General features: G+C 40.0%; 1 long non-coding RNA gene and 1 pseudogene across 3 annotated transcripts in view; both read left to right on the plus strand.

Annotated features, from left to right (window-relative positions):
* Positions 1-14,271, plus strand: part of LOC132541436 (uncharacterized) — a 29,097-nt gene that overhangs the window by 9,408 nt on the left and 5,418 nt on the right. The gene's annotated exons all lie outside the window — the stretch shown is intronic.
* LOC103114984 (small ribosomal subunit protein uS2-like) lies at positions 7,557-9,897 on the plus strand (annotated as a pseudogene).

The raw sequence follows: 14,271 nt of genomic DNA on the forward strand, positions 1-14,271 counted from the left end.
TATTTGAATTTTTAAAAATGGCCTAAGAGAAGCAAAATCACTCACAGTCAAGACACCCTTTCTTTGAAAATAATAACAAAAGCCCAGGATTTCTTTAGGCCTAGCTGTGCTTTCTCCAATTCAAATTAACTTTATTTGTGTCTCTCACTCTGTAAGGTCATAAAGATTTCATCTCAGTCAAATTCAAGATCTTCCTGTATTTTCCCCTGGAATTGGGTCATGGCTCTAAAGTGCTTCCATGGCAGTGAGCTGCTGGGCCAGGAGAACTGGGCATCTGATCTGAGTCATCTCTCCATTTTCAGACTCCATTTGCCTAGAGCCAGACTATCTGTGTTAGTTATGACTACAAGTTCTAACACTTATTTTCATGTTGTAAAAGGGATACGTAAAGGACAATTAAGCTAGGGTTTCTGATTGCATGTACTTTGAAGCTCAGTTAGGGCTTGCCTAAAAGACATCAATGTTTGGCAGGAATAAATCTGAATGAGAAACTGAAGAGTTTCCTGGTTTAAAAAAAAATAAGATTCGTATTAAAGCAAAAAATTTGATACACTGACTTATTTCAGTAACTGCCTCAGTACCAACATAGGAGTATAATCTGTATCTTTTGCCTACATTTTCCTCCAGGCCACTTGTATTCCTGTTTTACTGGAAACTCAGTAAGACATTGATGGCAGGAAGCAGTGACATCCATGACAGATGTGGACTGGAGTCTTTCTGCTTAAAGTGGGAGTTGTTGCTTATTTTCCAAAAAATTCACTGATCTCTTTTTGAGGACATTAACTGATCACAGGCTGCAGTAATACCAGCAAACAGAGGCAGAAGCGGACTCTGATTTCTTGGAAACTCAAACAGTAGAACGGATGGGAAGTAACAAATGAGCCATGAAAACTGTCCTGCATTTTCAGGCTACTCTCAACATGGCCCTTCCTAAAATTAATGAGTACACTGAGTCCAACTCAGGGTGGGAAAGGCATAAAAAAGATGGGCCAAGAAAGCACAATCATTAATTGAGGCATCATCACACATCTCCATTTTTTTAAATAAAGTTTGTTTGTTTGTTTACTGAAGACCAGAGAAAGAGCATCACAGTGACATGTGATGCTGGTTTCAAACTGAGAATCTCATGGCTACAAGATTCCTAGAGAGTCAGCGCTAGCACAGCGAGTTAAGCGCACATGATGCGAAAGCACAAGGACTGGCGTAAGGATCTCAGTTCGAACCTCCGGTTCCCCACCTGTAGGAGAGTCATTTCACAAACAATGAAGCACATCTGCGGTGTCTACGACATCAATAACAACAACAGTAAAACAATGGCAACAAAAAGGGAATAAGTAAACTTTTTTTTTTTAAAAAAGTGTCACCTAGCACCACCATTTGCCAGAAACTTAACAGTGCTCTGACCCTCATATCCTCTCTCTCTCCCTCCCTTATAAAAATAATTAATACATATTGAAGAAAATTAAAACTTTTAACTATTTTTCCTATTGATTAATGATTGGACTTGTAATGCTATCAACTCATGAGATCCTCAAGTAAAAACCATGAGATCACCAGTCTTGGCTAAGTTTTCCATATAAGATGATATGTTCTGGGAGTCGGGCTGTAGCGCAGCGGGTTAAGCGCAGGTGGCGCTAAGCTCAAGGACCGGCGTCAGGATCCCGCTTCGAGCCCCCGGCTCCCCACCTGCAGGCAGGTCCCTTCACAGGCAGTGAAGCAGGTCTGCAGGTGTCTGTCTTTCTCTCCCCCTCTCTGTCTTCCCCTCCTCTCTCCATTTCTCTCTGTCCTATCCAACAACAACGACATCAATAATAACTACAACAATAAAACAACAAAGGCAACAAAAGGGAATAAATAAATAAATAAAAAATTTTTTAAAAAGATATGTTCTGAAAGAAGGAACATGACTTTCTATCCAATGCAACCCCACTCTTTTACTCTGCCAAGTATGTGACTTAAGATTTGTTTGTTGTTCCCGCTGAAAGAAACATTTCTTCGTATAGTCGTACTTTGCAAGTCTGGTTATTTTAAGAGTGAAACTATAACATTTCTCAGCGATAATTATAGTATATCAATGTGTTAATAATAGTGTATCAAGTTCATCTCTACAAAAAAATTATAAGCAATTCAAACTAAATCATCCAGAAAAGTTATGAGGTAGTGGATTATGGCAAGAGAACCAATAGTAGCTATTTTTATTGGTTAGTATTAAGTACTATTAATTCACAGTAGTAAATGTCTCATTTGCTGTGAGTCTCATGAAGAGATTATATTATCCCATCTTGTAGATAAAAAAAATAATAAAATTGAAAGATACTAAATAACTTGCCAAGTTTTGTAAAATTTGCTATTACCAAAATAGATCTTAAAGTTTACCTAAAACTAGTTTTTTTCTTATTCTTGAGCTCCTATTTCTATTGCTTAAATCCACTTCATAAGTAAAAATAGAGAAACTGACATAGCTCACCCCATTTGTATATTCAAGTATCTCAGACATAAAACATCTTATCACAAGACCAATTCCTTAGAAAACCTCCTTTCATTTGGCAAGCAAAATACAACTTGCAATCCTTCTGACCCAATCTCAAATTCCAAGAAGGGTAATTTTCCTTAGAAGGAATGAAAATCTGACTCACAATCAATAATTCTATTAAATTGATTTCTTCACTGTCTCTGAACTTGTCCTTTTGCCTTAAGTAGCTGCCAAGACTAATAGAAACAACAATATCCTTAGAATATAGGAAATCATTACTAAAATTCATCTAATTGTATAAAATTTTAATACTAAATGAAGCATTTATTTCCATAGACTAATATTTCTATTTTCTTTAAAGTATCATGTAATAGTCATCATGATGAGCACCATTTTCAGTGAATAAGTTCCTTTTTTCCAACTTGAGTTTATACTACAAAGCAGTAGCAATAAAAATAATGTGGTACTGGAACAGAAATGGACACTTGGATCAATGGAACAGAACAGAGAGCCCAGAACTAAACCCACCCGTGTACAGGCATCTAATTTTGACAAAGGTGCCAAAACTATCCAATGGGGAAGAAGAAGGTCCCTTCAATAAATACTGCTCAGACAACTGGATAGCCAAATGTAGAAAAATGAAACTAGACCACCACTTAACACCAAGCACCAAAACTAACTCAAAATGGGTCAAAGATCTGGATATTGGGCCTGAAACTAGAAAATATACAGAACATATCATCGTAACACTTTAAGACCATAACATCAAAGAAGTATTTGGAGACTCATTCCCATGGACTAAGAAAGTTAAACTTAAATAAATGGGATTACAACTTTATAGGATGTCCTAAAGAAGGAAACCAGAGCATAACAACAATAGATTCTGTCCCCTTGGGGCCCAGCGGTGGGGCATTGGGTTAAGTGCACATAGTAGGAAGTAGAAGGACCTGCTCAAGAATCCAGGTTCGAGCCCCGGCTCTCCACCTGCATGTGGGGGTCACTTCACAAGCAGTGAAGCAGGCCTGCAGTTGTCTGTCTTTCTCTCTTGCACTTCTCTCTCAATCTGTCTCTTTCTATGCAATAAAATGGGGGGGGGGGATGACTACTAGGAGCAGTGGTTTTGACCTGCAGCCACCGAACCCCAGCGATAACCCTGGAGGCAAAAAAAAAAAAATTAAACAAAAAACAATATATAATAAACACTCTGTCCCCTTCATTCCCCAGTAATATTCTTTCACTAGAGAAGGGGTCAAAATATGAGCAGAGACTAGCAATTGAAGGAGGACAAAAACTATGAGAAAAACCGTCCAGCACCTAGTGCTTTGAGAGTAGGGCACCACTGCCCGGCCTCAAGAAACTATAATGAAATTTTTATTTTATTTTATAAATTTTTTAAATTATATTTATTTACTTATTGGATAGAGACAGTCAGAAATCGAGAGGAAGAGAGAGATAGAGAGGGAATGAGACAGAAAGATACCCAAAACTCTGCTTTACCACTCACAAAGCTTTCCCCCTGCGGATGGGGACCGGGGGACTCCAACCTTGTCCTTCCTTGCACATTGCAACATGTGCGCTCAACCAGGTGCACCACCACCAGGCCCCTCTAATGAATCTTTTTTTTCCCCTCCAGGGTTATTGCTGGGCTGGGTGCCTGCACCATGAATCCACTGGTCCTGGAGGCCGTTTTTCCCCCTTTTGTTGCCCGTTGTTGTAGCCTCGTTGTGGTTATTATTATTTCCATTGTTGATGTTGTTCGTTGTTGGATAGGACAGAGAGAAATGGAGAGAGGAGGGGAAGACAGAGAGGGGGAGAGAAAGATAGACACCTGCAGACCTGCTTCACTGCCTGTGAAGCGACGCCCCTGCAGGTGGGGATCCGGGGCTCGAACCGGGATCCTTACGCCTGTCCTTGCGCTTTGCACCACATGCGCTTAACCCACTGTGCCACCGCCTGACCCCCTCTAATGAAATTTTTAACCCATGTTTTTCCTGCTTCCATAACCTCTTGACTACCATGATAATTCACTTTGTGGCCCTGAGTGACTTGCTATGCCTTATCTCACTAAGGATCAACATTATCTCACTAAGGATCAACATTTTCTGTGTCTGCATATGAGTCAGCAGGGGATTGAACCTGGGACATCAGAGCCTCAGGCAAGAGAGTCTATTTGCATAACTATTATGCTATCTACCCCTACGTGCCTTTTTTTTTTTAAAGCAACTTTTGATTTACTTTTTGATTTACTTTTTGAATGATCATACTTTGTTTCCACCATATTTTCCAGTTTCTTTTCAGATGATTTGGAATAGCCACTTTATTTTTACTCCAAATGTGTATGTTTCAAATTAATGCAAGTGGAGTCTTCTTGAATGGCTCCTTTGACATTCTATAATTGAAGTTATTAATAGGGAGATCAATTTCTTTTTCTATAGCAAAGGGATATGAGGAGATCTTTTCCTTAGGGCATCTCTTGTGAGATGATATTACAGGCTGCTTGAACATTTTTCTTTTGTGAAGTGTTTTGTTTTCTTTTTTTTTCTTTCCTTTTATGATGACAAGACCTATGGGCAATTTTTTTTTTCCATGAACTTGAATTCTTGCATCATTTGATGAGGACTTTTGACCCAAAATTGTGAGGGGAAATTTGACTGCCTGTTCTGAGAATTACTTGTGTGTTCTTCCAGGATGTTTGTCTCTTACATTTCAGTGTCATTAAGCCATCTGGTGCATTGCCATAGATGGAAGGTTCCCTTTAGTGTTGTTGCTATGCCACCATGTGACTTTTGCTTTAAAGTAATGCAGGAAGCAGGCAATGGTGCCCCCGGTTAAGTGCACATATCACCATGCAAAAGGACTTGGGTTCCAGTCCCTGCAGCCCACCTGCAGAAGGGATGTTTCACAAGTGGTGAAGCAGGTCTGCAGGTATCTATTTCTCCTTATCTATCTATTATCCCTGTCTGTCTGTCTATATTTCCTTACTTTCAATTACTCTCTATCCTGTCAAATAAAGTAGAAAATATGATCCTTGAAAGTGGTGGATTTGTAGTGCTGGCACAGAGCCCCAGCAATAACCCTGGTGCCAATAAATAAATAAATAAACATAGCAAGAGACGAGATTATTAACCTGTGCTATTTTCATAATCACTTGGGTTGAAAACCTTATTAAATGATATCATAAACACCAATACTAAAAATAATGTCTGTGTCAATGTCATTTCAGTGTTCTGAAAGAGATTAGCTGAAACTGACCAAAGAATTCAGGGGTTAGGCAGTGGCACACTTGGTTAAGCACACACATTAAACTGTGTAAGGACCCAGGCTCAAACCCCAGGTCTCTCCCTGCGGGGGAAAGCTTCATGAGCAGTGATGTAGGGCTACAGGTGTCTCTGCCTCTTTTCCTTCCCCTCTCAATTTCTTTGTCTTTACATAATAAATAAATAATAAGATAAACAACTACTCTTTAAAAAAGAGGGAGGATTCACATTTGAGTACAAAATAAAACTCACCCTACATTCGTTTTCATTTTATTTTATTGTCAGCTTTTACAGTAAATTCAAATTTGAATTTTAAGATTTTCCTGTCAAGTGGTTGGGCTTGCTCCGGAAAGGGTGCTACTGAAGGAACTCTCAAAACACTGAGAAAGTCTACATCACAGTGATCTACTTCTGTCTCCAATGTCGTAATTTGTGTATAAAATTAAAGCCTGGCTATTTTTTAATTAGCTTTGATTTTGTACTGGGAAAATCTGGTGGTGTTGATTACTTGTTGTATTGAAGGTTAAGGCTCTAATTCTAGAATGAATTGAAGCTTCTCATAAATAATATCATATTCGGCTATAAGTGTCTCATTATTCCATCACAGCACATCACATCATACTGAATATGCTGTCCTCCTGTGATAGAAAGACAGATGTTTTAGGCTACTGAATTAGATGCAGAGTTATTAGGGCTGAGCTACCCAAGAAGCTAGTGACCATCATGAAGAAGGACTTACAAAGTAGCATATCTGCCAATAGAGCCATGGCTACAGACATAGTATGCTACTATTGACTTAAGTGGAATGGAGCCCTCTCTTACCTAGTTGTAGCTCAGCCAAAAAAGCTTTTTCTTGCCCTTTGTGAAGTTGCTTTTGACATACCTTTCTAAGTTTGTTCCAACTTGCTTTTTTGATCAATGCACGGAATGAAAAAAAAAAAATCACAACTGAGCCCGAGTCTATATCTTGTATACAAAGAATATCAACCGGGTCTTCATTCCACTGTAACAGTAACTGGGTGGTTGCAGGTTCAAGTCCATCATAGTTCTGAGACTTGTTCTGGCATTCCGCATGCAAGGTTTTAATTTATCGTGTGCAGTACATGGGCCCTAGCACATTTGTGAACCTTCTGGGTCAATGTTTTTCTTTTCAAATTTCAGCTAGAGAAAGACAGGGAAAGAGAGAAAGAGAGCAAGACTAAGAAAGAGAGAGTTTTGTGGTATTCTCTCAGTGCTGGTGACTTGGTGATTGAACCTGGGACTTTGTATTTGGTATGTGACAGCAAGCATCCTATCAGTGGGCTATCTCCTGGTCCCTCCTCTATTTTCTTAAGTTGTCCTTCTATGTTTTCCATTTTGGAAGGGCAAGGGCTGCAGAAATTGTATAAAATTCCCTCTTGAATGTCATAGATAAATAATTTGCTAATTGGCAAGCTACAAAAATGCTGATGCAGCTCAGAGATAACATTGCCAGTTGCAGTATTCCTAGGGACAGCTGCAAGATTGATAGAAATGGTAGAATAGATCAAAAGACACACAATATCATTTATTAACACTAGTACTAATAATGACTGGTAGAATTACTATGTTAGGCACAGCACTATCTCAATCAAACTTCCTGTATTTAATATTGTTTTCTGGCTTCAGTATGAGGAGACATTTTTGAGACATGTTCTAAATTCTGAAGCAATATGAATAAATATGATTCAATGAATCAGACCATAAGGAAAGATTGCTTAAGCAATCTTAATGGAAATGAAAAGCAAGCTTTTATTTCACTGTATTATTCATTTTCTTATTGTGGTAGATTATTTCTATATATAATATCTATCAAAATTAAGCTCTTAGATACAAGAAGTATAATTTAAAAAACATACAAACCTGGTACCGCAACAAGACAGGTCCTGGAACAGGATGGCAGAGGACCTAGTGGGGGTTGTACTGTTGTGTGGAAAAATGAGAAATGTTATGCATGTAAAATATATTGTATTTACTGTCAACTGTAAAACATTAATCCCCCAAGAAAGAAAGAAAGAAAGGAAAAAGACCCTTTCCACACTACACAAAGAGGGGCCCATATGGCATTGTTCTCGGCTCCCATTGTAACTTAATGGGAAATATTCACAATGTCCAAAGCCCTTGACGTCCTGCAAATGAAGGAGGAGGATGTCCTCAAGTTCCTGGAAGTGGAAACCCACCTCGGTGGTACCAACCTTGATTTCCAAATGGAGCAGTACATCTCTACAAGAGGACATCTACATCATCAACTTAAAGTACATCTACATCATCGACTTGAAGAGGACCTGGGAGAAGCTGCTGCTGGCTATGCCTGCCATTGTTGCTATAGAGAATCCAGCTGACCGTCAGTGTGATCTCCTCCAGGACACTAGCCAGCGAGCCATGCTGAAGTTTGCTGCTGCCACTGGAGCCACTCCAATTGCTGGTCGCTTCACTCCTGGAACCTTCACTAACTAGATCCAGGCTGCTTTCCGGGAGCCAAGGCTTCTCATGGTTACTGACCCCAGGGCCGACCACCAGCCTCTCACAGAGGCTTCTTACGTTAACCTGCCTACCATCGCTCTATGTAACAGACTCTCCTCTGAGCTATGTGGACATTGCCATTACCTGCAACAACAAGGGAGCCCACTCAGTGGGTCTCACGTGCAGGATGCTGGCCCGTGAAGTTCTGTGCATGCATGGCACTATCTCCTTGAACACCCCTGGGAGATCATACCAGATCTCTACTTCTACAGAGATCCTGAGGACATCGAAAAGGAAGAACAGGATGCTGCTGAAAAGACTGTGACCGAGGAGGAGTTCCAGAAAGAATGGACGGCTCCAGCCCCAGAGTTCACCGCAGCCTGAGGTTGCAGACTGGTCTGAAGGCATGCAGGTGCCCTCTGTGCCCATTTGGCAGTTCCATACTGAAGACCAGAGTGCTCAACCTGCCACAGAAAATTGGTCTGCAGCTCCCACTGCTCAGGCCACTGAATGGGTAGGAACAACTACTGAGTGGTCTTAAGCTGTTCTCCAATAAAATCAGACAGTGGCAAGTAAACATTTTCTTTTTTTTTAAATTTTTTTATAGCTTTTTAAAATTTATTTATTCCCTTTTGTTGCCCTTGGTTTATTGCTGTAGTTATTATTGTTGTTGTTATTGAAGTCGTCGTTGTTGGATAGGATGGAGAGAAATGGAGAGAGGAGGGGAAGACAGAGAGGGGGAGAAAAAGACAGACACCTGCAAACCTGCTTCACCGCTTGTGAAGCGACTCCCCTGCAGATGGGGAGCCAGGGGCTCAAGCCGGCTTCCTCACATCGGTCCTTGCACTTTGCATCACGTGCGCTTAACCAGCTGAGCTACTGCCCGACTCCCAACATTTTCTATTTTATGGGAAGTAAAACATTTCAAAAAGAAAGAAAGAAAGAAAGGAAAAGAAAATAAATGAAAATAAAAAATGCATACATTAAAACCTTTGGAAAGGATATGTGCCAACAGACAGCTAGGCTGGACAGACGATGACCAGCAAATTTCTTCCTTTTACAGAGTTACAATACTGTGTTCGTACTAAAATCTTCATAGGATCTTTATGTCATCACTTTGACATTAACAGTTAAAAAGTAGTCCAGGACCAAGATATAGTTCACTGGGTAGAGCTCATGCCTTACCATGCACAAGGCCCTGCTCCCCACCTGCAGGGGAGTTGCTTCACAAGCAATGAAGCAGTCTGCAGGTGTTTATTTTTCTCTCCTTCCTCTGTCTTCCCCTCCTCTCTTGATTTCTCTCTGTACTGTCCAACAACAACAGCAATAACAACAATGACAACAACAACAATAACAATAAGGGCAACAAAATGGAAATAATGGCCTCCAGAAGCAGTGGATTCATAGTGCAGGCACTGAGCCCCAGCAATAACCCTGGAGGCAAAAAGAAAAAACCAAACAAAAAACTTATGTCTTGTCACTTAGATCAATGGAGCAGAATCGAGAGCCCAGGAATGAACCCACATATATACAATCACCTAATATATGATGAAGGGGCCAAAATGACTTAACAGGGTAAAGAAGTTTTTTTTTTTTTTTTTTTTTTTTGGTGTATTGCACCAAAGTAAAAGACTCTGGAGTGGGTGGGGAGAATGCAGATCCAAGAAGGATGACAGAGGACCTAGTGGGGGTTGTATTGTTATATGGAAAACTGGGAAATGTTATGCATGTACAAACTATTGTATTTACTGTCAAATGTAAAACATTAATTCCTCAATAAAAAATTTAAAAATAAATATAAATAAATAAAAGTAGTTATTTATTTTTTGTCTCCAGGGTTATATTTCTGGTGCTCAGTGACTGCACCATGAATGCACTGCTCCTGGAGGCCATTTTTTCCCCCTTTTGTTGCCCTTGTTGTGGTTATTATTGTTATTGTTATTGTTGATGCTGTTCATTGTTGGATAGGACAGAGAGAAATGGAGGAGGGGAAGACAGAGAAGGGGAGAGAAAGAGACAACCTGCAGACCTGCTTCACCTCCTGTGAAGCGATTCCCCTGCAGGTGGGGAGCCAGGGGCTAGAACCGGGTTCCTTCCTCTGGTCCTTGTGCTTTGTGCCACGTGTGCTTAACCTGCTATGCCACCACTGGACCCCTAGTAAAGAAGTTCTTTTCAACAAATGGTTCTGGGAAAATTGGGTAGCCCAACTATCACCTGACACCATACACCAAAGTTAAATCAAAACAGATCAAAGATGTGGACAGTAGACCATATATTATAAAATTTATAGGAGACACCTTAAGTGAAATTTTACAGGATCTCCACATCAAAGATGCATTTTCGATTCAACCCTATGGACATGGGAAATGAAGACAAGAGTACGTAAGTGAGAGTACACAAAACTAAAAAGCTTCTATATATTGAAAGCAAACTACACAAGGATAACCAGGCAACCCAGTAAATGGGAGAAGACAGTTGCATATCACATATCTGCCAAGTAGTTGATACCAAGCATCTACACAGAACTGAAGGCCAAGGAATTAAAACAAACTGTTTTCTAAAGAAGAGAAACACATAGGCCACAGGCATACGAAGAAATGCTCCATTTCACTTATCATCAGAGAAAAATGCAAATTAAAACTACACTGAGATTTCATCTCACACCTGTGAAAATGGCCTACATCAACAAAAGAGGAAATGACAGGTGTTGGCAAGGCTGTGCAGAAAAAAGAGACTCTTCTACACTATTAGTGAGAATGATAACATGTGGAAGACTGTACGAAGAGTCCTTAAACAGAAAAATAAATAAATAACCTTATAATCCAGCTAATCACTCCTAGACACTTACCTAGTCACTAATTGAAAGGAACATATTTGCAACTCTATGTTCATAGCTGCCTTGTACACAACATCCAGAGTGGAAGCAGCCTAAACACCCATCAATAGATGAATTGGCTAAAGGAGTTTCAGGATACATATTCCATGGGATACTACTCTGCAATCAAAAAGACGATTTTGTGTCCTTTAGGACAAAATGGCTGGAGCTAGAGAAGACACACACACAGAAGCAGAAGCAAACAGTTTCAAAGACTTTGTGAGAACAATGGTGGTAATTTGGGGGAGGTGGAAGAATCCAGACGCAGAACTTTGTTGGTGGGTGTGACATGGAACTTTCCACTGTAACCTTAAAATTGTTGAGCTGCGCCATGGAGAAGAGAGAGAAGAGGTCCGGGGCGAAGAGGGAACACAAATCTTTATTTGTGCTGGCACCTCAGAGTTGGGTGAGAGAGAAGCAGGTTGGGCCACGTGGAGGTAGCAAAAATGGCCGCCTCACGCAGCGACCTTTCCTGCGTCTAAACACCGAAGTGAAGGGCTGGCAAGAGAGAGAGGTGCGGAAGAAGAAGGGCTTTTATGGGAATAGCTCTTGTGAGCATGGGAAGGGGGAGGAGTAACCATAGCACTCCAGGGTAGGATAATAACTCTCGTGAGAATGGGAAGGGGGAGGAGTAACCATAGCACTGCAACTATTGTGGGGAAATAGACAATGCCCTGAGGGCACAACATGGTGGAACAGGCGTTCTGAGAATGTCCCAACTCTTGTGGGAACTCGCAATAGCCTGAGGGGACAACATGGCAGATGTGACTGCATCTGCACAATTTCCCAGCACAAAATATTTTAAACCATTATTAATCACATATTAAAAAAATGAAAAAAATTGTCTTACGGCAAGAGAGGTGGCTCAGTTATTAGAATGCAACATTTTTAAGCAAAGGATCCTGGCTTTGATCCCAAGCACCGCATATGTCAGAATGATGCTCTGGTGTTTCTTTTAAATAAATTAATAAATCTTAAGGAAAAAGAAAAAACAAACTGTCTCTTGGGCAGGAGGATAGAATAATGGTTGTGCAAAGAGGCTCTCTTGCCTGAGGCTCTAGTGTTCCAAATTCAATTTCCTGTACCACCATATGCCAGAGATGCTCTGTTGAAAAAAATATATATTTATATGTGTGTGTGTGTGTGTGTTTTCTTTTATTCCATTCTTCTTTTCACGTCACACAACCAATTAATTAGCAAATTCTAGTAATTCTGTGACTAAGGTATCCATATCCAACTCCTTCCTTATCTCCTCCATTTTTCACTTCCTTGTACAGTCTGTACATAATATCGCCCTTGAAAAACCAGATCAGAAGAGAAAATACAAGTAGAACCTGAACTGGAATTGGCATGTTGCACCAAAGTAAAAGACTCTGAGGTGGGTGGGGGAGGAGAATACAGGTCCAAAAAGGATGACAGGGGACCTAGTGGGGGTTGTGTTGTTGTTATATGGAAAACTGAGGAATGCTATGCATGTATAAACTATTATATTTACTGTTGAATGTAAAACATTAATTTCCCAATAAGAAAGTTAAAAAAAAAATCTCCCTAAAGTACTTTAAAATCTTCTCAATTAGGCTTCAAGTTTCCACCCTTATTCTAAAAACAAACAAACAAACAAACAAAAAATCTGCAGGGAGCAGTCAGAGTGATATTTTTAAAATATAAAAGTAACCAGACTAAAATCTACCTCACTTTTTAAAATTCAAATTCTTACCATTCCCTCACAAACCCTAACAGGATCTGTACACTCTTTTTAATAATACATTGCTGTCTCTGTCAAATTCTCTTTCCCTCATTCTCTCTACCCTTCAATCACTTAGGAGTAACCTTTTTTTTTTTTCTTTCTGACTACATAATTTCTAAATTCCTGTCTTCAGTTTCAGTTTCTTTCTTCTAGTTGATAAAGTCTATAGTTGATGCTCCGTATTGTATTTTTGTTCACTTCATCTATTGAACGCTTCAGTTCTGGAATTTTGTTCAGGTTCTCTTCATCTTTGCTATTTCTTTGTTAAATTTCTAACTCTGTGAATGATTATTTTCCTGACTTTGTCTTATTTCTTCAACTTTTTTTGGTACATCATTGATTTTTCTTTAACATGGTATTTTGAATTATTTATTTGGCAAATTACTGATTGCCATATCTTTGGGCATGTTTGCAGGATGAATATTCTCTTTTTTTTAATGTTGTCACATTTTTTTCCGAGGTTTTATGCCCCTTGGAGTTCCGTGTTGTTGTCATTCCACTTGAAGTAGTAGAACCATCCTCCAGTGTCTACTAATTGCCTTGAGGACAAACATCAAACATTCATCTAGTTAACTGCTAGAGACCTATGAAAACACTGTTCCCCATTCTTGCTCCCTCTTGTGGAAGAATTCCTTTTTTTAAATTGATTTGATAATAATATTGGACAAGACTGTAGGATAAGAGGGGTACAAGTCTACACAGTTCCTACCACCAGAGTTCTCCATCCCATTCTCTTCATTGGAAGCTTTTATAAAAAATATTTATTTATTCTCTTTTTGTTGCCCTTGTTTTATTTTTATAGTTATTATTGTTGTCTGTCTTCGTTGTTGGATAGAACAGAGAGAAATGGAGAGAGGAGGGGAAGACAGAGAGGGGGAGAGAAAGATAGACACCTGTAGACCTGCTTCACCGCCTGTGAAGGGACCTCCTGTGCAGGTGGGGAGCCGGGGGCTTGAACCCGGATCCTTACGCAGGTCCTTGCGCTTTGTGCCATGTGTGCTTAACTCACTGCGCTACCGCCGGACTTCCAATTGGAAGCTTTTTTATACTTTATCCCTCTGGGATTATGGACCCAGGATCATTATCAGGTGCAGAAAGTGGAAGTTCTTACTGCTATAATTGCTTCTCCACTGGACATGGGAGCTGGCAGATTGATCCATAATCCCAGCCTGTTTCTATCTTTCCCTGGAGAGGTGGGGTTCCAAGACACACTGGTGAGGTCATCTACTCAGCAAAGTGAAGTTAACCTCATAAGCTTGTATGCTTTCCCTACTTCCTGCAATATTTTCATGCCAACTGCTGACAACCTCTCTTTTGTTTTCCCAAAACTGATGTTACAGTTTAAGCATGTGGTCTACCTGTGGGTTTGAACCTCCTTTCTAAGCAAACTCCCCAGTCATCTAAGTTTGCTGTTACTGTCACTTGAGGAATAAATGCA

The sequence above is a fragment of the Erinaceus europaeus genome, chromosome 11, assembly GCF_950295315.1.
Source record: "Erinaceus europaeus chromosome 11, mEriEur2.1, whole genome shotgun sequence".
Lineage (NCBI taxonomy): Eukaryota > Metazoa > Chordata > Mammalia > Eulipotyphla > Erinaceidae > Erinaceus > Erinaceus europaeus.